This window comes from Haliotis asinina, chromosome 1, assembly GCF_037392515.1.
Source record: "Haliotis asinina isolate JCU_RB_2024 chromosome 1, JCU_Hal_asi_v2, whole genome shotgun sequence".
Taxonomy (NCBI): Eukaryota; Metazoa; Mollusca; class Gastropoda; order Lepetellida; family Haliotidae; genus Haliotis; species Haliotis asinina.
Window position 1 is genome coordinate 55,773,984 of NC_090280.1, and position 24,817 is coordinate 55,798,800.

General features: G+C 39.2%; 1 protein-coding gene and 20 non-coding genes across 21 annotated transcripts in view; all 21 read left to right on the forward strand.

The window, feature by feature from the left end:
- Window positions 1-24,817, forward strand: part of LOC137281126 (uncharacterized) — a 53,979-nt gene that overhangs the window by 5,930 nt on the left and 23,232 nt on the right. The gene's annotated exons all lie outside the window — the stretch shown is intronic.
- LOC137258869 (U1 spliceosomal RNA) lies at window positions 809-972 on the forward strand. The gene has a single exon (XR_010954659.1). It is a non-coding gene; the product is annotated as a U1 spliceosomal RNA (small nuclear RNA).
- On the forward strand, window positions 2,054-2,217 carry LOC137258988 (U1 spliceosomal RNA). Its single transcript, XR_010954684.1, has one exon. It is a non-coding gene; the product is annotated as a U1 spliceosomal RNA (small nuclear RNA).
- On the forward strand, window positions 3,299-3,462 carry LOC137259020 (U1 spliceosomal RNA). The gene has a single exon (XR_010954688.1). It is a non-coding gene; the product is annotated as a U1 spliceosomal RNA (small nuclear RNA).
- Window positions 4,544-4,707, forward strand: LOC137258779 (U1 spliceosomal RNA). The gene has a single exon (XR_010954640.1). It is a non-coding gene; the product is annotated as a U1 spliceosomal RNA (small nuclear RNA).
- Window positions 5,789-5,952, forward strand: LOC137258876 (U1 spliceosomal RNA). The gene has a single exon (XR_010954660.1). It is a non-coding gene; the product is annotated as a U1 spliceosomal RNA (small nuclear RNA).
- On the forward strand, window positions 7,034-7,197 carry LOC137258884 (U1 spliceosomal RNA). The gene has a single exon (XR_010954661.1). It is a non-coding gene; the product is annotated as a U1 spliceosomal RNA (small nuclear RNA).
- On the forward strand, window positions 8,279-8,442 carry LOC137258924 (U1 spliceosomal RNA). The gene has a single exon (XR_010954672.1). It is a non-coding gene; the product is annotated as a U1 spliceosomal RNA (small nuclear RNA).
- On the forward strand, window positions 9,524-9,687 carry LOC137258890 (U1 spliceosomal RNA). Its single transcript, XR_010954662.1, has one exon. It is a non-coding gene; the product is annotated as a U1 spliceosomal RNA (small nuclear RNA).
- Window positions 10,769-10,932, forward strand: LOC137258896 (U1 spliceosomal RNA). Its single transcript, XR_010954663.1, has one exon. It is a non-coding gene; the product is annotated as a U1 spliceosomal RNA (small nuclear RNA).
- Window positions 12,014-12,177, forward strand: LOC137258931 (U1 spliceosomal RNA). The gene has a single exon (XR_010954673.1). It is a non-coding gene; the product is annotated as a U1 spliceosomal RNA (small nuclear RNA).
- LOC137258786 (U1 spliceosomal RNA) lies at window positions 13,259-13,422 on the forward strand. The gene has a single exon (XR_010954641.1). It is a non-coding gene; the product is annotated as a U1 spliceosomal RNA (small nuclear RNA).
- Window positions 14,504-14,667, forward strand: LOC137258937 (U1 spliceosomal RNA). The gene has a single exon (XR_010954674.1). It is a non-coding gene; the product is annotated as a U1 spliceosomal RNA (small nuclear RNA).
- On the forward strand, window positions 15,749-15,912 carry LOC137258789 (U1 spliceosomal RNA). Its single transcript, XR_010954642.1, has one exon. It is a non-coding gene; the product is annotated as a U1 spliceosomal RNA (small nuclear RNA).
- Window positions 16,994-17,157, forward strand: LOC137258795 (U1 spliceosomal RNA). Its single transcript, XR_010954643.1, has one exon. It is a non-coding gene; the product is annotated as a U1 spliceosomal RNA (small nuclear RNA).
- Window positions 18,239-18,402, forward strand: LOC137258804 (U1 spliceosomal RNA). Its single transcript, XR_010954646.1, has one exon. It is a non-coding gene; the product is annotated as a U1 spliceosomal RNA (small nuclear RNA).
- LOC137258809 (U1 spliceosomal RNA) lies at window positions 19,484-19,647 on the forward strand. Its single transcript, XR_010954647.1, has one exon. It is a non-coding gene; the product is annotated as a U1 spliceosomal RNA (small nuclear RNA).
- Window positions 20,729-20,891, forward strand: LOC137258963 (U1 spliceosomal RNA). The gene has a single exon (XR_010954678.1). It is a non-coding gene; the product is annotated as a U1 spliceosomal RNA (small nuclear RNA).
- On the forward strand, window positions 21,973-22,136 carry LOC137258815 (U1 spliceosomal RNA). The gene has a single exon (XR_010954649.1). It is a non-coding gene; the product is annotated as a U1 spliceosomal RNA (small nuclear RNA).
- Window positions 23,218-23,381, forward strand: LOC137258904 (U1 spliceosomal RNA). Its single transcript, XR_010954666.1, has one exon. It is a non-coding gene; the product is annotated as a U1 spliceosomal RNA (small nuclear RNA).
- On the forward strand, window positions 24,463-24,626 carry LOC137258822 (U1 spliceosomal RNA). Its single transcript, XR_010954650.1, has one exon. It is a non-coding gene; the product is annotated as a U1 spliceosomal RNA (small nuclear RNA).

Genomic DNA, 24,817 nt, shown 5'->3' on the forward strand with positions numbered 1-24,817 from the left:
AGCTTTCCTAATTAAACTTGCAGTTTGCTACGTACATTGTACAAGAGCGGTTGTACAGGAGTCCAGGAGCTATCAACTTCAGCCTAAATGATTTTAAACAATTTTGTAAGGAATTTATTATCATGTTTATGATTATGTTATGTGTATTTGAAAATGATACAAACAGCTCCAATTTTAAGTGGTATTTATCATTTCAATTGCTGTCTAGTGTTTGATTGAGTTTGAGGTTTTCGCCACGTATATCACTAACTCATCAATACCAAGACGGGAGACACCAGAAATGGACTTCACACATTAAATCCATGTTGGGAATCGAACCTGGGTGTGCAGCTTGACGAGCAAAGACTTGAACCACATACCTACCCCATCGCCCCTGCTATCGAGTACTGCTAGAAGTATGTACTTTGATATTTAAACGTTCGTAAAAAATCAGGAGGATGTGAACTCACGGAAACAATTTTGAATGTTAGTTTTGAAAATCAGAAACTTACAATAAACGTTTTCTATACGTATGATGTATGATGATGCAGTTGTGGAGAGACGTATGAAGTACGTCTGCGGTAATGTGCATGTTTCTTCTCCAAGATAGGTTAAGGTGAGAAAATGTGTACCTGTATGATAAATGGAAGGAAATGAAGTGAATGATATCGACCAAAATATGAACAAGTACTGAGACAGAAATATCTGTTGACAATGCTGTGAGGTTATTAGCTGGTGTTTCTAACAATCGGAGACAGACTCGTGATGCCACCTCAGTTGAGTGAGAACCCCTATCAGAAGACGTTGTGTGTTGAAAATGTGAACTAGCATACTTACCTGGTACGGGAGGTGACCGTTCTCAGCATCGGTTCTCCCAGGGTGAGGCCTTGCCATTGCACCTTGGTTTGGCTGACCCCTGCGATCACCGCCAAATAGGGGTGACTCGAGTACGTAATTTATAAGTGTGGGGGTTTGCGTGCGCGCTAACCCTTTTATAATTTCAATTGAAAAACAGAACAGTCCAGAAACCTTGTCTTTGTAGAATGTATTTCGGGAATAACTTATAAAGGTTAATCTCCTCATGAAAGTAGCGTTGGATTTCGGCTAGTTTTCACACATTTCTCGGATGTGTGACTATCCAGTGTAGTAGTGAGATTGTATAATATTTGTATTCATTTAATAATCCCCAAAGATTGTATGTATATGTATGGTATAAGCAAAGTCCTATATTTCTCCAAAACCACCCGTATCAGACTTTTACACCCAAGCTTTCCTAATTAAACTTGCAGTTTGCTACGTACATTGTACAAGAGCGGTTGTACAGGAGTCCAGGAGCTATCAACTTCAGCCTAAATGATTTTAAACAATTTTGTAAGGAATTTATTATCATGTTTATGATTATGTTATGTGTATTTGAAAATGATACAAACAGCTCCAATTTTAAGTGGTATTTATCATTTCAATTGCTGTCTAGTGTTTGATTGAGTTTGAGGTTTTCGCCACGTATATCACTAACTCATCAATACCAAGACGGGAGACACCAGAAATGGACTTCACACATTAAATCCATGTTGGGAATCGAACCTGGGTGTGCAGCTTGACGAGCAAAGACTTGAACCACATACCTACCCCATCGCCCCTGCTATCGAGTACTGCTAGAAGTATGTACTTTGATATTTAAACGTTCGTAAAAAATCAGGAGGGTGTGAACTCACGGAAACAATTTTGAATGTTAGTTTTGAAAATCAGAAACTTACAATAAACGTTTTCTATACGTATGATGTATGATGATGCAGTTGTGGAGAGACGTATGAAGTACGTCTGCGGTAATGTGCATGTTTCTTCTCCATGATAGGTTAAGGTGAGAAAATGTGTACCTGTATGATAAATGGAAGGAAATGAAGTGAATGATATCGACCAAAATATGAACAAGTACTGAGACAGAAATATCTGTTGACAATGCTGTGAGGTTATAAGCTGGTGTTTCTAACAATCGGAGATAGACTCGTGATGCCACCTCAGTTGAGTGAGAACCCCTATCAGAAGACGTTGTGTGTTGAAAATGTGAACTAGCATACTTACCTGGTACGGGAGGTGACCGTTCTCAGCATCGGTTCTCCCAGGGTGAGGCCTTGCCATTGCACCTTGGTTTGGCTGACCCCTGCGATCACCGCCAAATAGGGGTGACTCGAGTACGTAATTTATAAGTGTGGGGGTTTGCGTGCGCGCTAACCCCTTTATAATTTCAATTGAAAAACAGAACAGTCCAGAAACCTTGTCTTTGTAGAATGTATTTCGGGAATAACTTATAAAGGTTAATCTCCTCATGAAAGTAGCGTTGGATTTCGGCTAGTTTTCACACATTTCTCGGATGTGTGACTATCCAGTGTAGTAGTGAGATTGTATAATATTTGTATTCATTTAATAATCCCCAAAGATTGTATGTATATGTATGGTATAAGCAAAGTCCTATATTTCTCCAAAACCACCCGTATCAGACTTTTACACCCAAGCTTTCCTAATTAAACTTGCAGTTTGCTACGTACATTGTACAAGAGCGGTTGTACAGGAGTCCAGGAGCTATCAACTTCAGCCTAAATGATTTTAAACAATTTTGTAAGGAATTTATTATCATGTTTATGATTATGTTATGTGTATTTGAAAATGATACAAACAGCTCCAATTTTAAGTGGTATTTATCATTTCAATTGCTGTCTAGTGTTTGATTGAGTTTGAGGTTTTCGCCACGTATATCACTAACTCATCAATACCAAGACGGGAGACACCAGAAATGGACTTCACACATTAAATCCATGTTGGGAATCGAACCTGGGTGTGCAGCTTGACGAGCAAAGACTTGAACCACATACCTACCCCATCGCCCCTGCTATCGAGTACTGCTAGAAGTATGTACTTTGATATTTAAACGTTCGTAAAAAATCAGGAGGATGTGAACTCACGGAAACAATTTTGAATGTTAGTTTTGAAAATCAGAAACTTACAATAAACGTTTTCTATACGTATGATGTATGATGATGCAGTTGTGGAGAGACGTATGAAGTACGTCTGCGGTAATGTGCATGTTTCTTCTCCAAGATAGGTTAAGGTGAGAAAATGTGTACCTGTATGATAAATGGAAGGAAATGAAGTGAATGATATCGACCAAAATATGAACAAGTACTGAGACAGAAATATCTGTTGACAATGCTGTGAGGTTATTAGCTGGTGTTTCTAACAATCGGAGATAGACTCGTGATGCCACCTCAGTTGAGTGAGAACCCCTATCAGAAGACGTTGTGTGTTGAAAATGTGAACTAGCATACTTACCTGGTACGGGAGGTGACCGTTCTCAGCATCGGTTCTCCCAGGGTGAGGCCTTGCCATTGCACCTTGGTTTGGCTGACCCCTGCGATCACCGCCAAATAGGGGTGACTCGAGTACGTAATTTATAAGTGTGGGGGTTTGCGTGCGCGCTAACCCCTTTATAATTTCAATTGAAAAACAGAACAGTCCAGAAACCTTGTCTTTGTAGAATGTATTTCGGGAATAACTTATAAAGGTTAATCTCCTCATGAAAGTAGCGTTGGATTTCGGCTAGTTTTCACACATTTTTCGGATGTGTGACTATCCAGTGTAGTAGTGAGATTGTATAATATTTGTATTCATTTAATAATCCCCAAAGATTGTATGTATATGTATGGTATAAGCAAAGTCCTATATTTCTCCAAAACCACCCGTATCAGACTTTTACACCCAAGCTTTCCTAATTAAACTTGCAGTTTGCTACGTACATTGTACAAGAGCGGTTGTACAGGAGTCCAGGAGCTATCAACTTCAGCCTAAATGATTTTAAACAATTTTGTAAGGAATTTATTATCATGTTTATGATTATGTTATGTGTATTTGAAAATGATACAAACAGCTCCAATTTTAAGTGGTATTTATCATTTCAATTGCTGTCTAGTGTTTGATTGAGTTTGAGGTTTTCGCCACGTATATCACTAACTCATCAATACCAAGACGGGAGACACCAGAAATGGACTTCACACATTAAATCCATGTTGGGAATCGAACCTGGGTGTGCAGCTTGACGAGCAAAGACTTGAACCACATACCTACCCCATCGCCCCTGCTATCGAGTACTGCTAGAAGTATGTACTTTGATATTTAAACGTTCGTAAAAAATCAGGAGGGTGTGAACTCACGGAAACAATTTTGAATGTTAGTTTTGAAAATCAGAAACTTACAATAAACGTTTTCTATACGTATGATGTATGATGATGCAGTTGTGGAGAGACGTATGAAGTACGTCTGCGGTAATGTGCATGTTTCTTCTCCATGATAGGTTAAGGTGAGAAAATGTGTACCTGTATGATAAATGGAAGGAAATGAAGTGAATGATATCGACCAAAATATGAACAAGTACTGAGACAGAAATATCTGTTGACAATGCTGTGAGGTTATAAGCTGGTGTTTCTAACAATCGGAGATAGACTCGTGATGCCACCTCAGTTGAGTGAGAACCCCTATCAGAAGACGTTGTGTGTTGAAAATGTGAACTAGCATACTTACCTGGTACGGGAGGTGACCGTTCTCAGCATCGGTTCTCCCAGGGTGAGGCCTTGCCATTGCACCTTGGTTTGGCTGACCCCTGCGATCACCGCCAAATAGGGGTGACTCGAGTACGTAATTTATAAGTGTGGGGGTTTGCGTGCGCGCTAACCCCTTTATAATTTCAATTGAAAAACAGAACAGTCCAGAAACCTTGTCTTTGTAGAATGTATTTCGGGAATAACTTATAAAGGTTAATCTCCTCATGAAAGTAGCGTTGGATTTCGGCTAGTTTTCACACATTTCTCGGATGTGTGACTATCCAGTGTAGTAGTGAGATTGTATAATATTTGTATTCATTTAATAATCCCCAAAGATTGTATGTATATGTATGGTATAAGCAAAGTCCTATATTTCTCCAAAACCACCCGTATCAGACTTTTACACCCAAGCTTTCCTAATTAAACTTGCAGTTTGCTACGTACATTGTACAAGAGCGGTTGTACAGGAGTCCAGGAGCTATCAACTTCAGCCTAAATGATTTTAAACAATTTTGTAAGGAATTTATTATCATGTTTATGATTATGTTATGTGTATTTGAAAATGATACAAACAGCTCCAATTTTAAGTGGTATTTATCATTTCAATTGCTGTCTAGTGTTTGATTGAGTTTGAGGTTTTCGCCACGTATATCACTAACTCATCAATACCAAGACGGGAGACACCAGAAATGGACTTCACACATTAAATCCATGTTGGGAATCGAACCTGGGTGTGCAGCTTGACGAGCAAAGACTTGAACCACATACCTACCCCATCGCCCCTGCTATCGAGTACTGCTAGAAGTATGTACTTTGATATTTAAACGTTCGTAAAAAATCAGGAGGATGTGAACTCACGGAAACAATTTTGAATGTTAGTTTTGAAAATCAGAAACTTACAATAAACGTTTTCTATACGTATGATGTATGATGATGCAGTTGTGGAGAGACGTATGAAGTACGTCTGCGGTAATGTGCATGTTTCTTCTCCAAGATAGGTTAAGGTGAGAAAATGTGTACCTGTATGATAAATGGAAGGAAATGAAGTGAATGATATCGACCAAAATATGAACAAGTACTGAGACAGAAATATCTGTTGACAATGCTGTGAGGTTATTAGCTGGTGTTTCTAACAATCGGAGACAGACTCGTGATGCCACCTCAGTTGAGTGAGAACCCCTATCAGAAGACGTTGTGTGTTGAAAATGTGAACTAGCATACTTACCTGGTACGGGAGGTGACCGTTCTCAGCATCGGTTCTCCCAGGGTGAGGCCTTGCCATTGCACCTTGGTTTGGCTGACCCCTGCGATCACCGCCAAATAGGGGTGACTCGAGTACGTAATTTATAAGTGTGGGGGTTTGCGTGCGCGCTAACCCTTTTATAATTTCAATTGAAAAACAGAACAGTCCAGAAACCTTGTCTTTGTAGAATGTATTTCGGGAATAACTTATAAAGGTTAATCTCCTCATGAAAGTAGCGTTGGATTTCGGCTAGTTTTCACACATTTCTCGGATGTGTGACTATCCAGTGTAGTAGTGAGATTGTATAATATTTGTATTCATTTAATAATCCCCAAAGATTGTATGTATATGTATGGTATAAGCAAAGTCCTATATTTCTCCAAAACCACCCGTATCAGACTTTTACACCCAAGCTTTCCTAATTAAACTTGCAGTTTGCTACGTACATTGTACAAGAGCGGTTGTACAGGAGTCCAGGAGCTATCAACTTCAGCCTAAATGATTTTAAACAATTTTGTAAGGAATTTATTATCATGTTTATGATTATGTTATGTGTATTTGAAAATGATACAAACAGCTCCAATTTTAAGTGGTATTTATCATTTCAATTGCTGTCTAGTGTTTGATTGAGTTTGAGGTTTTCGCCACGTATATCACTAACTCATCAATACCAAGACGGGAGACACCAGAAATGGACTTCACACATTAAATCCATGTTGGGAATCGAACCTGGGTGTGCAGCTTGACGAGCAAAGACTTGAACCACATACCTACCCCATCGCCCCTGCTATCGAGTACTGCTAGAAGTATGTACTTTGATATTTAAACGTTCGTAAAAAATCAGGAGGATGTGAACTCACGGAAACAATTTTGAATGTTAGTTTTGAAAATCAGAAACTTACAATAAACGTTTTCTATACGTATGATGTATGATGATGCAGTTGTGGAGAGACGTATGAAGTACGTCTGCGGTAATGTGCATGTTTCTTCTCCAAGATAGGTTAAGGTGAGAAAATGTGTACCTGTATGATAAATGGAAGGAAATGAAGTGAATGATATCGACCAAAATATGAACAAGTACTGAGACAGAAATATCTGTTGACAATGCTGTGAGGTTATTAGCTGGTGTTTCTAACAATCGGAGACAGACTCGTGATGCCACCTCAGTTGAGTGAGAACCCCTATCAGAAGACGTTGTGTGTTGAAAATGTGAACTAGCATACTTACCTGGTACGGGAGGTGACCGTTCTCAGCATCGGTTCTCCCAGGGTGAGGCCTTGCCATTGCACCTTGGTTTGGCTGACCCCTGCGATCACCGCCAAATAGGGGTGACTCGAGTACGTAATTTATAAGTGTGGGGGTTTGCGTGCGCGCTAACCCTTTTATAATTTCAATTGAAAAACAGAACAGTCCAGAAACCTTGTCTTTGTAGAATGTATTTCGGGAATAACTTATAAAGGTTAATCTCCTCATGAAAGTAGCGTTGGATTTCGGCTAGTTTTCACACATTTCTCGGATGTGTGACTATCCAGTGTAGTAGTGAGATTGTATAATATTTGTATTCATTTAATAATCCCCAAAGATTGTATGTATATGTATGGTATAAGCAAAGTCCTATATTTCTCCAAAACCACCCGTATCAGACTTTTACACCCAAGCTTTCCTAATTAAACTTGCAGTTTGCTACGTACATTGTACAAGAGCGGTTGTACAGGAGTCCAGGAGCTATCAACTTCAGCCTAAATGATTTTAAACAATTTTGTAAGGAATTTATTATCATGTTTATGATTATGTTATGTGTATTTGAAAATGATACAAACAGCTCCAATTTTAAGTGGTATTTATCATTTCAATTGCTGTCTAGTGTTTGATTGAGTTTGAGGTTTTCGCCACGTATATCACTAACTCATCAATACCAAGACGGGAGACACCAGAAATGGACTTCACACATTAAATCCATGTTGGGAATCGAACCTGGGTGTGCAGCTTGACGAGCAAAGACTTGAACCACATACCTACCCCATCGCCCCTGCTATCGAGTACTGCTAGAAGTATGTACTTTGATATTTAAACGTTCGTAAAAAATCAGGAGGGTGTGAACTCACGGAAACAATTTTGAATGTTAGTTTTGAAAATCAGAAACTTACAATAAACGTTTTCTATACGTATGATGTATGATGATGCAGTTGTGGAGAGACGTATGAAGTACGTCTGCGGTAATGTGCATGTTTCTTCTCCATGATAGGTTAAGGTGAGAAAATGTGTACCTGTATGATAAATGGAAGGAAATGAAGTGAATGATATCGACCAAAATATGAACAAGTACTGAGACAGAAATATCTGTTGACAATGCTGTGAGGTTATAAGCTGGTGTTTCTAACAATCGGAGATAGACTCGTGATGCCACCTCAGTTGAGTGAGAACCCCTATCAGAAGACGTTGTGTGTTGAAAATGTGAACTAGCATACTTACCTGGTACGGGAGGTGACCGTTCTCAGCATCGGTTCTCCCAGGGTGAGGCCTTGCCATTGCACCTTGGTTTGGCTGACCCCTGCGATCACCGCCATATAGGGGTGACTCGAGTACGTAATTTATAAGTGTGGGGGTTTGCGTGCGCGCTAACCCCTTTATAATTTCAATTGAAAAACAGAACAGTCCAGAAACCTTGTCTTTGTAGAATGTATTTCGGGAATAACTTATAAAGGTTAATCTCCTCATGAAAGTAGCGTTGGATTTCGGCTAGTTTTCACACATTTCTCGGATGTGTGACTATCCAGTGTAGTAGTGAGATTGTATAATATTTGTATTCATTTAATAATCCCCAAAGATTGTATGTATATGTATGGTATAAGCAAAGTCCTATATTTCTCCAAAACCACCCGTATCAGACTTTTACACCCAAGCTTTCCTAATTAAACTTGCAGTTTGCTACGTACATTGTACAAGAGCGGTTGTACAGGAGTCCAGGAGCTATCAACTTCAGCCTAAATGATTTTAAACAATTTTGTAAGGAATTTATTATCATGTTTATGATTATGTTATGTGTATTTGAAAATGATACAAACAGCTCCAATTTTAAGTGGTATTTATCATTTCAATTGCTGTCTAGTGTTTGATTGAGTTTGAGGTTTTCGCCACGTATATCACTAACTCATCAATACCAAGACGGGAGACACCAGAAATGGACTTCACACATTAAATCCATGTTGGGAATCGAACCTGGGTGTGCAGCTTGACGAGCAAAGACTTGAACCACATACCTACCCCATCGCCCCTGCTATCGAGTACTGCTAGAAGTATGTACTTTGATATTTAAACGTTCGTAAAAAATCAGGAGGATGTGAACTCACGGAAACAATTTTGAATGTTAGTTTTGAAAATCAGAAACTTACAATAAACGTTTTCTATACGTATGATGTATGATGATGCAGTTGTGGAGAGACGTATGAAGTACGTCTGCGGTAATGTGCATGTTTCTTCTCCAAGATAGGTTAAGGTGAGAAAATGTGTACCTGTATGATAAATGGAAGGAAATGAAGTGAATGATATCGACCAAAATATGAACAAGTACTGAGACAGAAATATCTGTTGACAATGCTGTGAGGTTATTAGCTGGTGTTTCTAACAATCGGAGACAGACTCGTGATGCCACCTCAGTTGAGTGAGAACCCCTATCAGAAGACGTTGTGTGTTGAAAATGTGAACTAGCATACTTACCTGGTACGGGAGGTGACCGTTCTCAGCATCGGTTCTCCCAGGGTGAGGCCTTGCCATTGCACCTTGGTTTGGCTGACCCCTGCGATCACCGCCAAATAGGGGTGACTCGAGTACGTAATTTATAAGTGTGGGGGTTTGCGTGCGCGCTAACCCTTTTATAATTTCAATTGAAAAACAGAACAGTCCAGAAACCTTGTCTTTGTAGAATGTATTTCGGGAATAACTTATAAAGGTTAATCTCCTCATGAAAGTAGCGTTGGATTTCGGCTAGTTTTCACACATTTCTCGGATGTGTGACTATCCAGTGTAGTAGTGAGATTGTATAATATTTGTATTCATTTAATAATCCCCAAAGATTGTATGTATATGTATGGTATAAGCAAAGTCCTATATTTCTCCAAAACCACCCGTATCAGACTTTTACACCCAAGCTTTCCTAATTAAACTTGCAGTTTGCTACGTACATTGTACAAGAGCGGTTGTACAGGAGTCCAGGAGCTATCAACTTCAGCCTAAATGATTTTAAACAATTTTGTAAGGAATTTATTATCATGTTTATGATTATGTTATGTGTATTTGAAAATGATACAAACAGCTCCAATTTTAAGTGGTATTTATCATTTCAATTGCTGTCTAGTGTTTGATTGAGTTTGAGGTTTTCGCCACGTATATCACTAACTCATCAATACCAAGACGGGAGACACCAGAAATGGACTTCACACATTAAATCCATGTTGGGAATCGAACCTGGGTGTGCAGCTTGACGAGCAAAGACTTGAACCACATACCTACCCCATCGCCCCTGCTATCGAGTACTGCTAGAAGTATGTACTTTGATATTTAAACGTTCGTAAAAAATCAGGAGGATGTGAACTCACGGAAACAATTTTGAATGTTAGTTTTGAAAATCAGAAACTTACAATAAACGTTTTCTATACGTATGATGTATGATGATGCAGTTGTGGAGAGACGTATGAAGTACGTCTGCGGTAATGTGCATGTTTCTTCTCCAAGATAGGTTAAGGTGAGAAAATGTGTACCTGTATGATAAATGGAAGGAAATGAAGTGAATGATATCGACCAAAATATGAACAAGTACTGAGACAGAAATATCTGTTGACAATGCTGTGAGGTTATTAGCTGGTGTTTCTAACAATCGGAGACAGACTCGTGATGCCACCTCAGTTGAGTGAGAACCCCTATCAGAAGACGTTGTGTGTTGAAAATGTGAACTAGCATACTTACCTGGTACGGGAGGTGACCGTTCTCAGCATCGGTTCTCCCAGGGTGAGGCCTTGCCATTGCACCTTGGTTTGGCTGACCCCTGCGATCACCGCCAAATAGGGGTGACTCGAGTACGTAATTTATAAGTGTGGGGGTTTGCGTGCGCGCTAACCCTTTTATAATTTCAATTGAAAAACAGAACAGTCCAGAAACCTTGTCTTTGTAGAATGTATTTCGGGAATAACTTATAAAGGTTAATCTCCTCATGAAAGTAGCGTTGGATTTCGGCTAGTTTTCACACATTTCTCGGATGTGTGACTATCCAGTGTAGTAGTGAGATTGTATAATATTTGTATTCATTTAATAATCCCCAAAGATTGTATGTATATGTATGGTATAAGCAAAGTCCTATATTTCTCCAAAACCACCCGTATCAGACTTTTACACCCAAGCTTTCCTAATTAAACTTGCAGTTTGCTACGTACATTGTACAAGAGCGGTTGTACAGGAGTCCAGGAGCTATCAACTTCAGCCTAAATGATTTTAAACAATTTTGTAAGGAATTTATTATCATGTTTATGATTATGTTATGTGTATTTGAAAATGATACAAACAGCTCCAATTTTAAGTGGTATTTATCATTTCAATTGCTGTCTAGTGTTTGATTGAGTTTGAGGTTTTCGCCACGTATATCACTAACTCATCAATACCAAGACGGGAGACACCAGAAATGGACTTCACACATTAAATCCATGTTGGGAATCGAACCTGGGTGTGCAGCTTGACGAGCAAAGACTTGAACCACATACCTACCCCATCGCCCCTGCTATCGAGTACTGCTAGAAGTATGTACTTTGATATTTAAACGTTCGTAAAAAATCAGGAGGGTGTGAACTCACGGAAACAATTTTGAATGTTAGTTTTGAAAATCAGAAACTTACAATAAACGTTTTCTATACGTATGATGTATGATGATGCAGTTGTGGAGAGACGTATGAAGTACGTCTGCGGTAATGTGCATGTTTCTTCTCCATGATAGGTTAAGGTGAGAAAATGTGTACCTGTATGATAAATGGAAGGAAATGAAGTGAATGATATCGACCAAAATATGAACAAGTACTGAGACAGAAATATCTGTTGACAATGCTGTGAGGTTATAAGCTGGTGTTTCTAACAATCGGAGATAGACTCGTGATGCCACCTCAGTTGAGTGAGAACCCCTATCAGAAGACGTTGTGTGTTGAAAATGTGAACTAGCATACTTACCTGGTACGGGAGGTGACCGTTCTCAGCATCGGTTCTCCCAGGGTGAGGCCTTGCCATTGCACCTTGGTTTGGCTGACCCCTGCGATCACCGCCATATAGGGGTGACTCGAGTACGTAATTTATAAGTGTGGGGGTTTGCGTGCGCGCTAACCCCTTTATAATTTCAATTGAAAAACAGAACAGTCCAGAAACCTTGTCTTTGTAGAATGTATTTCGGGAATAACTTATAAAGGTTAATCTCCTCATGAAAGTAGCGTTGGATTTCGGCTAGTTTTCACACATTTCTCGGATGTGTGACTATCCAGTGTAGTAGTGAGATTGTATAATATTTGTATTCATTTAATAATCCCCAAAGATTGTATGTATATGTATGGTATAAGCAAAGTCCTATATTTCTCCAAAACCACCCGTATCAGACTTTTACACCCAAGCTTTCCTAATTAAACTTGCAGTTTGCTACGTACATTGTACAAGAGCGGTTGTACAGGAGTCCAGGAGCTATCAACTTCAGCCTAAATGATTTTAAACAATTTTGTAAGGAATTTATTATCATGTTTATGATTATGTTATGTGTATTTGAAAATGATACAAACAGCTCCAATTTTAAGTGGTATTTATCATTTCAATTGCTGTCTAGTGTTTGATTGAGTTTGAGGTTTTCGCCACGTATATCACTAACTCATCAATACCAAGACGGGAGACACCAGAAATGGACTTCACACATTAAATCCATGTTGGGAATCGAACCTGGGTGTGCAGCTTGACGAGCAAAGACTTGAACCACATACCTACCCCATCGCCCCTGCTATCGAGTACTGCTAGAAGTATGTACTTTGATATTTAAACGTTCGTAAAAAATCAGGAGGATGTGAACTCACGGAAACAATTTTGAATGTTAGTTTTGAAAATCAGAAACTTACAATAAACGTTTTCTATACGTATGATGTATGATGATGCAGTTGTGGAGAGACGTATGAAGTACGTCTGCGGTAATGTGCATGTTTCTTCTCCAAGATAGGTTAAGGTGAGAAAATGTGTACCTGTATGATAAATGGAAGGAAATGAAGTGAATGATATCGACCAAAATATGAACAAGTACTGAGACAGAAATATCTGTTGACAATGCTGTGAGGTTATTAGCTGGTGTTTCTAACAATCGGAGACAGACTCGTGATGCCACCTCAGTTGAGTGAGAACCCCTATCAGAAGACGTTGTGTGTTGAAAATGTGAACTAGCATACTTACCTGGTACGGGAGGTGACCGTTCTCAGCATCGGTTCTCCCAGGGTGAGGCCTTGCCATTGCACCTTGGTTTGGCTGACCCCTGCGATCACCGCCAAATAGGGGTGACTCGAGTACGTAATTTATAAGTGTGGGGGTTTGCGTGCGCGCTAACCCCTTTATAATTTCAATTGAAAAACAGAACAGTCCAGAAACCTTGTCTTTGTAGAATGTATTTCGGGAATAACTTATAAAGGTTAATCTCCTCATGAAAGTAGCGTTGGATTTCGGCTAGTTTTCACACATTTCTCGGATGTGTGACTATCCAGTGTAGTAGTGAGATTGTATAATATTTGTATTCATTTAATAATCCCCAAAGATTGTATGTATATGTATGGTATAAGCAAAGTCCTATATTTCTCCAAAACCACCCGTATCAGACTTTTACACCCAAGCTTTCCTAATTAAACTTGCAGTTTGCTACGTACATTGTACAAGAGCGGTTGTACAGGAGTCCAGGAGCTATCAACTTCAGCCTAAATGATTTTAAACAATTTTGTAAGGAATTTATTATCATGTTTATGATTATGTTATGTGTATTTGAAAATGATACAAACAGCTCCAATTTTAAGTGGTATTTATCATTTCAATTGCTGTCTAGTGTTTGATTGAGTTTGAGGTTTTCGCCACGTATATCACTAACTCATCAATACCAAGACGGGAGACACCAGAAATGGACTTCACACATTAAATCCATGTTGGGAATCGAACCTGGGTGTGCAGCTTGACGAGCAAAGACTTGAACCACATACCTACCCCATCGCCCCTGCTATCGAGTACTGCTAGAAGTATGTACTTTGATATTTAAACGTTCGTAAAAAATCAGGAGGGTGTGAACTCACGGAAACAATTTTGAATGTTAGTTTTGAAAATCAGAAACTTACAATAAACGTTTTCTATACGTATGATGTATGATGATGCAGTTGTGGAGAGACGTATGAAGTACGTCTGCGGTAATGTGCATGTTTCTTCTCCATGATAGGTTAAGGTGAGAAAATGTGTACCTGTATGATAAATGGAAGGAAATGAAGTGAATGATATCGACCAAAATATGAACAAGTACTGAGACAGAAATATCTGTTGACAATGCTGTGAGGTTATAAGCTGGTGTTTCTAACAATCGGAGATAGACTCGTGATGCCACCTCAGTTGAGTGAGAACCCCTATCAGAAGACGTTGTGTGTTGAAAATGTGAACTAGCATACTTACCTGGTACGGGAGGTGACCGTTCTCAGCATCGGTTCTCCCAGGGTGAGGCCTTGCCATTGCACCTTGGTTTGGCTGACCCCTGCGATCACCGCCATATAGGGGTGACTCGAGTACGTAATTTATAAGTGTGGGGGTTTGCGTGCGCGCTAACCCCTTTATAATTTCAATTGAAAAACAGAACAGTCCAGAAACCTTGTCTTTGTAGAATGTATTTCGGGAATAACTTATAAAGGTTAATCTCCTCATGAAAGTAGCGTTGGATTTCGGCTAGTTTTCACACATTTCTCGGATGTGTGACTATCCAGTGTAGTAGTGAGATTGTATAATATTTGTATTCATTTAATAATCCCCAAAGATTGTATGTATATGTATGGTATAAGCAAAGTCCTATATTTCTCCAAAACCACCCGTATCAGACTTTTACACCCAAGCTTTCCTAATTAAACTTGCAGTTTGCTACGTACATTGTACAAGAGCGGTTGTACAGGAGTCCAGGAGCTATCAACTTCAGCCTAAATGATTTTAAACAATTTTGTAAGGAATTTATTATCATGTTTATGATTATGTTATGTGTATTTGAAAATGATACAAACAGCTCCAATTTTAAGTGGTATTTATCATTTCAATTGCTGTCTAGTGTTTGATTGAGTTTGAGGTTTTCGCCACGTATATCACTAACTCATCAATACCAAGACGGGAGACACCAGAAATGGACTTCACACATTAAATCCATGTTGGGAATCGAACCTGGGTGTGCAGCTTGACGAGCAAAGACTTGAACCACATACCTACCCCATCGCCCCTGCTATCGAGTACTGCTAGAAGTATGTACTTTGATATTTAAACGTTCGTAAAAAATCAGGAGGATGTGAACTCACGGAAACAATTTTGAATGTTAGTTTTGAAAATCAGAAACTTACAATAAACGTTTTCTATACGTATGATGTATGATGATGCAGTTGTGGAGAGACGTATGAAGTACGTCTGCGGTAATGTGCATGTTTCTTCTCCAAGATAGGTTAAGGTGAGAAAATGTGTACCTGTATGATAAATGGAAGGAAATGAAGTGAATGATATCGACCAAAATATGAACAAGTACTGAGACAGAAATATCTGTTGACAATGCTGTGAGGTTATTAGCTGGTGTTTCTAACAATCGGAGACAGACTCGTGATGCCACCTCAGTTGAGTGAGAACCCCTATCAGAAGACGTTGTGTGTTGAAAATGTGAACTAGCATACTTACCTGGTACGGGAGGTGACCGTTCTCAGCATCGGTTCTCCCAGGGTGAGGCCTTGCCATTGCACCTTGGTTTGGCTGACCCCTGCGATCACCGCCAAATAGGGGTGACTCGAGTACGTAATTTATAAGTGTGGGGGTTTGCGTGCGCGCTAACCCCTTTATAATTTCAATTGAAAAACAGAACAGTCCAGAAACCTTGTCTTTGTAGAATGTATTTCGGGAATAACTTATAAAGGTTAATCTCCTCATGAAAGTAGCGTTGGATTTCGGCTAGTTTTCACACATTTCTCGGATGTGTGACTATCCAGTGTAGTAGTGAGATTGTATAATATTTGTATTCATTTAATAATCCCCAAAGATTGTATGTATATGTATGGTATAAGCAAAGTCCTATATTTCTCCAAAACCACCCGTATCAGACTTTTACACCCAAGCTTTCCTAATTAAACTTGCAGTTTGCTACGTACATTGTACAAGAGCGGTTGTACAGGAGTCCAGGAGCTATCAACTTCAGCCTAAATGATTTTAAACAATTTTGTAAGGAATTTATTATCATGTTTATGATTATGTTATGTGTATTTGAAAATGATACAAACAGCTCCAATTTTAAGTGGTATTTATCATTTCAATTGCTGTCTAGTGTTTGATTGAGTTTGAGGTTTTCGCCACGTATATCACTAACTCATCAATACCAAGACGGGAGACACCAGAAATGGACTTCACACATTAAATCCATGTTGGGAATCGAACCTGGGTGTGCAGCTTGACGAGCAAAGACTTGAACCACATACCTACCCCATCGCCCCTGCTATCGAGTACTGCTAGAAGTATGTACTTTGATATTTAAACGTTCGTAAAAAATCAGGAGGGTGTGAACTCACGGAAACAATTTTGAATGTTAGTTTTGAAAATCAGAAACTTACAATAAACGTTTTCTATACGTATGATGTATGATGATGCAGTTGTGGAGAGACGTATGAAGTACGTCTGCGGTAATGTGCATGTTTCTTCTCCATGATAGGTTAAGGTGAGAAAATGTGTACCTGTATGATAAATGGAAGGAAATGAAGTGAATGATATCGACCAAAATATGAACAAGTACTGAGACAGATATATCTGTTGACAATGCTGTGAGGTTATAAGCTGGTGTTTCTAACAATCGGAGATAGACTCGTGATGCCACCTCAGTTGAGTGAGAACCCCTATCAGAAGACGTTGTGTGTTGAAAATGTGAACTAGCATACTTACCTGGTACGGGAGGTGACCGTTCTCAGCATCGGTTCTCCCAGGGTGAGGCCTTGCCATTGCACCTTGGTTTGGCTGACCCCTGCGATCACCGCCAAATAGGGGTGACTCGAGTACGTAATTTATAAGTGTGGGGGTTTGCGTGCGCGCTAACCCCTTTATAATTTCAATTGAAAAACAGAACAGTCCAGAAACCTTGTCTTTGTAGAATGTATTTCGGGAATAACTTATAAAGGTTAATCTCCTCATGAAAGTAGCGTTGGATTTCGGCTAGTTTTCACACATTTCTCGGATGTGTGACTATCCAGTGTAGTAGTGAGATTGTATAATATTTGTATTCATTTAATAATCCCCAAAGATTGTATGTATATGTATGGTATAAGCAAAGTCCTATATTTCTCCAAAACCACCCGTATCAGACTTTTACACCCAAGCTTTCCTAATTAAACTTGCAGTTTGCTACGTACATTGTACAAGAGCGGTTGTACAGGAGTCCAGGAGCTATCAACTTCAGCCTAAATGATTTTAAACAATTTTGTAAGGAATTTATTATCATGTTTATGATTATGTTATGTGTATTTGAAAATGATACAAACAGCTCCAATTTTAAGTGGTATTTATCATTTCAATTGCTGTCTAGTGTTTGATTGAGTTTGAGGTTTTCGCCACGTATATCACTAACTCATCAATACCAAGACGGGAGACACCAGAAATGGACTTCACACATTAAATCCATGTTGGGAATCGAACCTGGGTGTGCAGCTTGACGAGCAAAGACTTGAACCACATACCTACCCCATCGCCCCTGCTATCGAGTACTGCTAGAAGTATGTACTTTGATATTTAAACGTTCGTAAAAAATCAGGAGGATGTGAACTCACGGAAACAATTTTGAATGTTAGTTTTGAAAATCAGAAACTTACAATAAACGTTTTCTATACGTATGATGTATGATGATGCAGTTGTGGAGAGACGTATGAAGTACGTCTGCGGTAATGTGCATGTTTCTTCTCCAAGATAGGTTAAGGTGAGAAAATGTGTACCTGTATGATAAATGGAAGGAAATGAAGTGAATGATATCGACCAAAATATGAACAAGTACTGAGACAGAAATATCTGTTGACAATGCTGTGAGGTTATAAGCTGGTGTTTCTAACAATCGGAGACAGACTCGTGATGCCACCTCAGTTGAGTGAGAACCCCTATCAGAAGACGTTGTGTGTTGAAAATGTGAACTAGCATACTTACCTGGTACGGGAGGTGACCGTTCTCAGCATCGGTTCTCCCAGGGTGAGGCCTTGCCATTGCACCTTGGTTTGGCTGACCCCTGCGATCACCGCCAAATAGGGGTGACTCGAGTACGTAATTTATAAGTGTGGGGGTTTGCGTGCGCGCTAACCCCTTTATAATTTCAATTGAAAAACAGAACAGTCCAGAAACCTTGTCTTTGTAGAATGTATTTCGGGAATAACTTATAAAGGTTAATCTCCTCATGAAAGTAGCGTTGGATTTCGGCTAGTTTTCACACATTTCTCGGATGTGTGACTATCCAGTGTAGTAGTGAGATTGTATAATATTTGTATTCATTTAATAATCCCCAAAGATTGTATGTATATGTATGGTATAAGCAAAGTCCTATATTTCTCCAAAACCACCCGTATCAGACTTTTACACCCAAGCTTTCCTAATTAAACTTGCAGTTTGCTACGTACATTGTACAAGAGCGGTTGTACAGGAGTCCAGGAGCTATCAACTTCAGCCTAAATGATTTTAAACAATTTTGTAAGGAATTTATTATCATGTTTATGATTATGTTATGTGTATTTGAAAATGATACAAACAGCTCCAATTTTAAGTGGTATTTATCATTTCAATTGCTGTCTAGTGTTTGATTGAGTTTGAGGTTTTCGCCACGTATATCACTAACTCATCAATACCAAGACGGGAGACACCAGAAATGGACTTCACACATTAAATCCATGTTGGGAATCGAACCTGGGTGTGCAGCTTGACGAGCAAAGACTTGAACCACATACCTACCCCATCGCCCCTGCTATCGAGTACTGCTAGAAGTATGTACTTTGATATTTAAACGTTCGTAAAAAATCAGGAGGGTGTGAACTCACGGAAACAATTTTGAATGTTAGTTTTGAAAATCAGAAACTTACAATAAACGTTTTCTATACGTATGATGTATGATGATGCAGTTGTGGAGAGACGTATGAAGTACGTCTGCGGTAATGTGCATGTTTCTTCTCCAAGATAGGTTAAGGTGAGAAAATGTGTACCTGTATGATAAATGGAAGGAAATGAAGTGAATGATATCGACCAAAATATGAACAAGTACTGAGACAGAAATATCTGTTGACAATGCTGTGAGGTTATAAGCTGGTGTTTCTAACAATCGGAGATAGACTCGTGATGCCACCTCAGTTGAGTGAGAACCCCTATCAGAAGACGTTGTGTGTTGAAAATGTGAACTAGCATACTTACCTGGTACGGGAGGTGACCGTTCTCAGCATCGGTTCTCCCAGGGTGAGGCCTTGCCATTGCACCTTGGTTTGGCTGACCCCTGCGATCACCGCCAAATAGGGGTGACTCGAGTACGTAATTTATAAGTGTGGGGGTTTGCGTGCGCGCTAACCCCTTTATAATTTCAATTGAAAAACAGAACAGTCCAGAAACCTTGTCTTTGTAGAATGTATTTCGGGAATAACTTATAAAGGTTAATCTCCTCATGAAAGTAGCGTTGGATTTCGGCTAGTTTTCACACATTTCTCGGATGTGTGACTATCCAGTGTAGTAGTGAGATTGTATAATATTTGTATTCATTTAATAATCCCCAAAGATTGTATGTATATGTATGGTATAAGCAAAGTCCTATATTTCTCCAAAACCACCCGTATCAGACTTTTACACCCAAGCTTTCCTAATTAAACTTGCAGTTTGCTACGTACATTGTACAAGAGCGGTTGTACAGGAGTCCAGGAGCTATCAACTTCAGCCTAAATGATTTTAAACAATTTTGTAAGGAATTTATTATCATGTTTATGATTATGTTATGTGTATTTGAAAATGATACAAACAGCTCCAATTTTAAGTGGTATTTATCATTTCAATTGCTGTCTAGTGTTTGATTGAGTTTGAGGTTTTCGCCACGTATATCACTAACTCATCAATACCAAGACGGGAGACACCAGAAATGGACTTCACACATTAAATCCATGTTGGGAATCGAACCTGGGTGTGCAGCTTGACGAGCAAAGACTTGAACCACATACCTACCCCATCGCCCCTGCTATCGAGTACTGCTAGAAGTATGTACTTTGATATTTAAACGTTCGTAAAAAATCAGGAGGATGTGAACTCACGGAAACAATTTTGAATGTTAGTTTTGAAAATCAGAAACTTACAATAAACGTTTTCTATACGTATGATGTATGATGATGCAGTTGTGGAGAGACGTATGAAGTACGTCTGCGGTAATGTGCATGTTTCTTCTCCAAGATAGGTTAAGGTGAGAAAATGTGTACCTGTATGATAAATGGAAGGAAATGAAGTGAATGATATCGACCAAAATATGAACAAGTACTGAGACAGAAATATCTGTTGACAATGCTGTGAGGTTATAAGCTGGTGTTTCTAACAATCGGAGACAGACTCGTGATGCCACCTCAGTTGAGTGAGAACCCCTATCAGAAGACGTTGTGTGTTGAAAATGTGAACTAGCATACTTACCTGGTACTGGAGGTGACCTTCTCAGCATCGGTTCTCCCAGGGTGAGGCCTTGCCATTGCACCTTGGTTTGGCTGACCCCTGCGATCACCGCCAAATAGGGGTGACTCGAGTACGTAATTTATAAGTGTTGGGGTTTGCGTGCGCGCTAACCCCTTTATAATTTCAATTGAAAAACAGAACAGTCCAGAAACCTTGTCTTTGTAGAATGTATTTCGGGAATAACTTATAAAGGTTAATCTCCTCATGAAAGTAGCGTTGGATTTCGGCTAGTTTTCACACATTTCTCGGATGTGTGACTATCCAGTGTAGTAGTGAGATTGTATAATATTTGTATTCATTTAATAATCCCCAAAGATTGTATGTATATGTATGGTATAAGCAAAGTCCTATATTTCTCCAAAACCACCCGTATCAGACTTTTACACCCAAGCTTTCCTAATTAAACTTGCAGTTTGCTACGTACATTGTACAAGAGCGGTTGTACAGGAGTCCAGGAGCTATCAACTTCAGCCTAAATGATTTTAAACAATTTTGTAAGGAATTTATTATCATGTTTATGATTATGTTATGTGTATTTGAAAATGATACAAACAGCTCCAATTTTAAGTGGTATTTATCATTTCAATTGCTGTCTAGTGTTTGATTGAGTTTGAGGTTTTCGCCACGTATATCACTAACTCATCAATACCAAGACGGGAGACACCAGAAATGGACTTCACACATTAAATCCATGTTGGGAATCGAACCTGGGTGTGCAGCTTGACGAGCAAAGACTTGAACCACATACCTACCCCATCGCCCCTGCTATCGAGTACTGCTAGAAGTATGTACTTTGATATTTAAACGTTCGTAAAAAATCAGGAGGGTGTGAACTCACGGAAACAATTTTGAATGTTAGTTTTGAAAATCAGAAACTTACAATAAACGTTTTCTATACGTATGATGTATGATGATGCAGTTGTGGAGAGACGTATGAAGTACGTCTGCGGTAATGTGCATGTTTCTTCTCCATGATAGGTTAAGGTGAGAAAATGTGTACCTGTATGATAAATGGAAGGAAATGAAGTGAATGATATCGACCAAAATATGAACAAGTACTGAGACAGAAATATCTGTTGACAATGCTGTGAGGTTATAAGCTGGTGTTTCTAACAATCGGAGATAGACTCGTGATGCCACCTCAGTTGAGTGAGAACCCCTATCAGAAGACGTTGTGTGTTGAAAATGTGAACTAGCATACTTACCTGGTACGGGAGGTGACCGTTCTCAGCATCGGTTCTCCCAGGGTGAGGCCTTGCCATTGCACCTTGGTTTGGCTGACCCCTGCGATCACCGCCAAATAGGGGTGACTCGAGTACGTAATTTATAAGTGTGGGGGTTTGCGTGCGCGCTAACCCCTTTATAATTTCAATTGAAAAACAGAACAGTCCAGAAACCTTGTCTTTGTAGAATGTATTTCGGGAATAACTTATAAAGGTTAATCTCCTCATGAAAGTAGCGTTGGATTTCGGCTAGTTTTCACACATTTCTCGGATGTGTGACTATCCAGTGTAGTAGTGAGATTGTATAATATTTGTATTCATTTAATAATCCCCAAAGATTGTATGTATATGTATGGTATAAGCAAAGTCCTATATTTCTCCAAAACCACCCGTATCAGACTTTTACACCCAAGCTTTCCTAATTAAACTTGCAGTTTGCTACGTACATTGTACAAGAGCGGTTGTACAGGAGTCCAGGAGCTATCAACTTCAGCCTAAATGATTTTAAACAATTTTGTAAGGAATTTATTATCATGTTTATGATTATGTTATGTGTATTTGAAAATGATACAAACAGCTCCAATTTTAAGTGGTATTTATCATTTCAATTGCTGTCTAGTGTTTGATTGAGTTTGAGGTTTTCGCCACGTATATCACTAACTCATCAATACCAAGACGGGAGACACCAGAAATGGACTTCACACATTAAATCCATGTTGGGAATCGAACCTGGGTGTGCAGCTTGACGAGCAAAGACTTGAACCACATACCTACCCCATCGCCCCTGCTATCGAGTACTGCTAGAAGTATGTACTTTGATATTTAAACGTTCGTAAAAAATCAGGAGGATGTGAACTCACGGAAACAATTTTGAATGTTAGTTTTGAAAATCAGAAACTTACAATAAACGTTTTCTATACGTATGATGTATGATGATGCAGTTGTGGAGAGACGTATGAAGTACGTCTGCGGTAATGTGCATGTTTCTTCTCCAAGATAGGTTAAGGTGAGAAAATGTGTACCTGTATGATAAATGGAAGGAAATGAAGTGAATGATATCGACCAAAATATGAACAAGTACTGAGACAGAAATATCTGTTGACAATGCTGTGAGGTTATTAGCTGGTGTTTCTAACAATCGGAGACAGACTCGTGATGCCACCTCAGTTGAGTGAGAACCCCTATCAGAAGACGTTGTGTGTTGAAAATGTGAACTAGCATACTTACCTGGTACGGGAGGTGACCGTTCTCAGCATCGGTTCTCCCAGGGTGAGGCCTTGCCATTGCACCTTGGTTTGGCTGACCCCTGCGATCACCGCCAAATAGGGGTGACTCGAGTACGTAATTTATAAGTGTGGGGGTTTGCGTGCGCGCTAACCCTTTTATAATTTCAATTGAAAAACAGAACAGTCCAGAAACCTTGTCTTTGTAGAATGTATTTCGGGAATAACTTATAAAGGTTAATCTCCTCATGAAAGTAGCGTTGGATTTCGGCTAGTTTTCACACATTTCTCGGATGTGTGACTATCCAGTGTAGTAGTGAGATTGTATAATATTTGTATTCATTTAATAATCCCCAAAGATTGTATGTATATGTATGGTATAAGCAAAGTCCTATATTTCTCCAAAACCACCCGTATCAGACTTTTACACCCAAGCTTTCCTAATTAAACTTGCAGTTTGCTACGTACATTGTACAAGAGCGGTTGTACAGGAGTCCAGGAGCTATCAACTTCAGCCTAAATGATTTTAAACAATTTTGTAAGGAATTTATTATCATGTTTATGATTATGTTATGTGTATTTGAAAATGATACAAACAGCTCCAATTTTAAGTGGTATTTATCATTTCAATTGCTGTCTAGTGTTTGATTGAGTTTGAGGTTTTCGCCACGTATATCACTAACTCATCAATACCAAGACGGGAGACACCAGAAATGGACTTCACACATTAAATCCATGTTGGGAATCGAACCTGGGTGTGCAGCTTGACGAGCAAAGACTTGAACCACATACCTACCCCATCGCCCCTGCTATCGAGTACTGCTAGAAGTATGTACTTTGATATTTAAACGTTCGTAAAAAATCAGGAGGGCGTGAACTCACGGAAACAATTTTGAATGTTAGTTTTGAAAATCAGAAACTTACAATAAACGTTTTCTATACGTATGATGTATGATGATGCAGTTGTGGAGAGACGTATGAAGTACGTCTGCGGTAATGTGCATGTTTCTTCTCCATGATAGGTTAAGGTGAGAAAATGTGTACCTGTATGATAAATGGAAGGAAATGAAGTGAATGATATCGACCAAAATATGAACAAGTACTGAGACAGAAATATCTGTTGACAATGCTGTGAGGTTATAAGCTGGTGTTTCTAACAATCGGAGATAGACTCGTGATGCCACCTCAGTTGAGTGAGAACCCCTATCAGAAGACGTTGTGTGTTGAAAATGTGAACTAGCATACTTACCTGGTACGGGAGGTGACCGTTCTCAGCATCGGTTCTCCCAGGGTGAGGCCTTGCCATTGCACCTTGGTTTGGCTGACCCCTGCGATCACCGCCAAATAGGGGTGACTCGAGTACGTAATTTATAAGTGTGGGGGTTTGCGTGCGCGCTAACCCCTTTATAATTTCAATTGAAAAACAGAACAGTCCAGAAACCTTGTCTTTGTAGAATGTATTTCGGGAATAACTTATAAAGGTTAATCTCCTCATGAAAGTAGCGTTGGATTTCGGCTAGTTTTCACACATTTCTCGGATGTGTGACTATCCAGTGTAGTAGTGAGATTGTATAATATTTGTATTCATTTAATAAT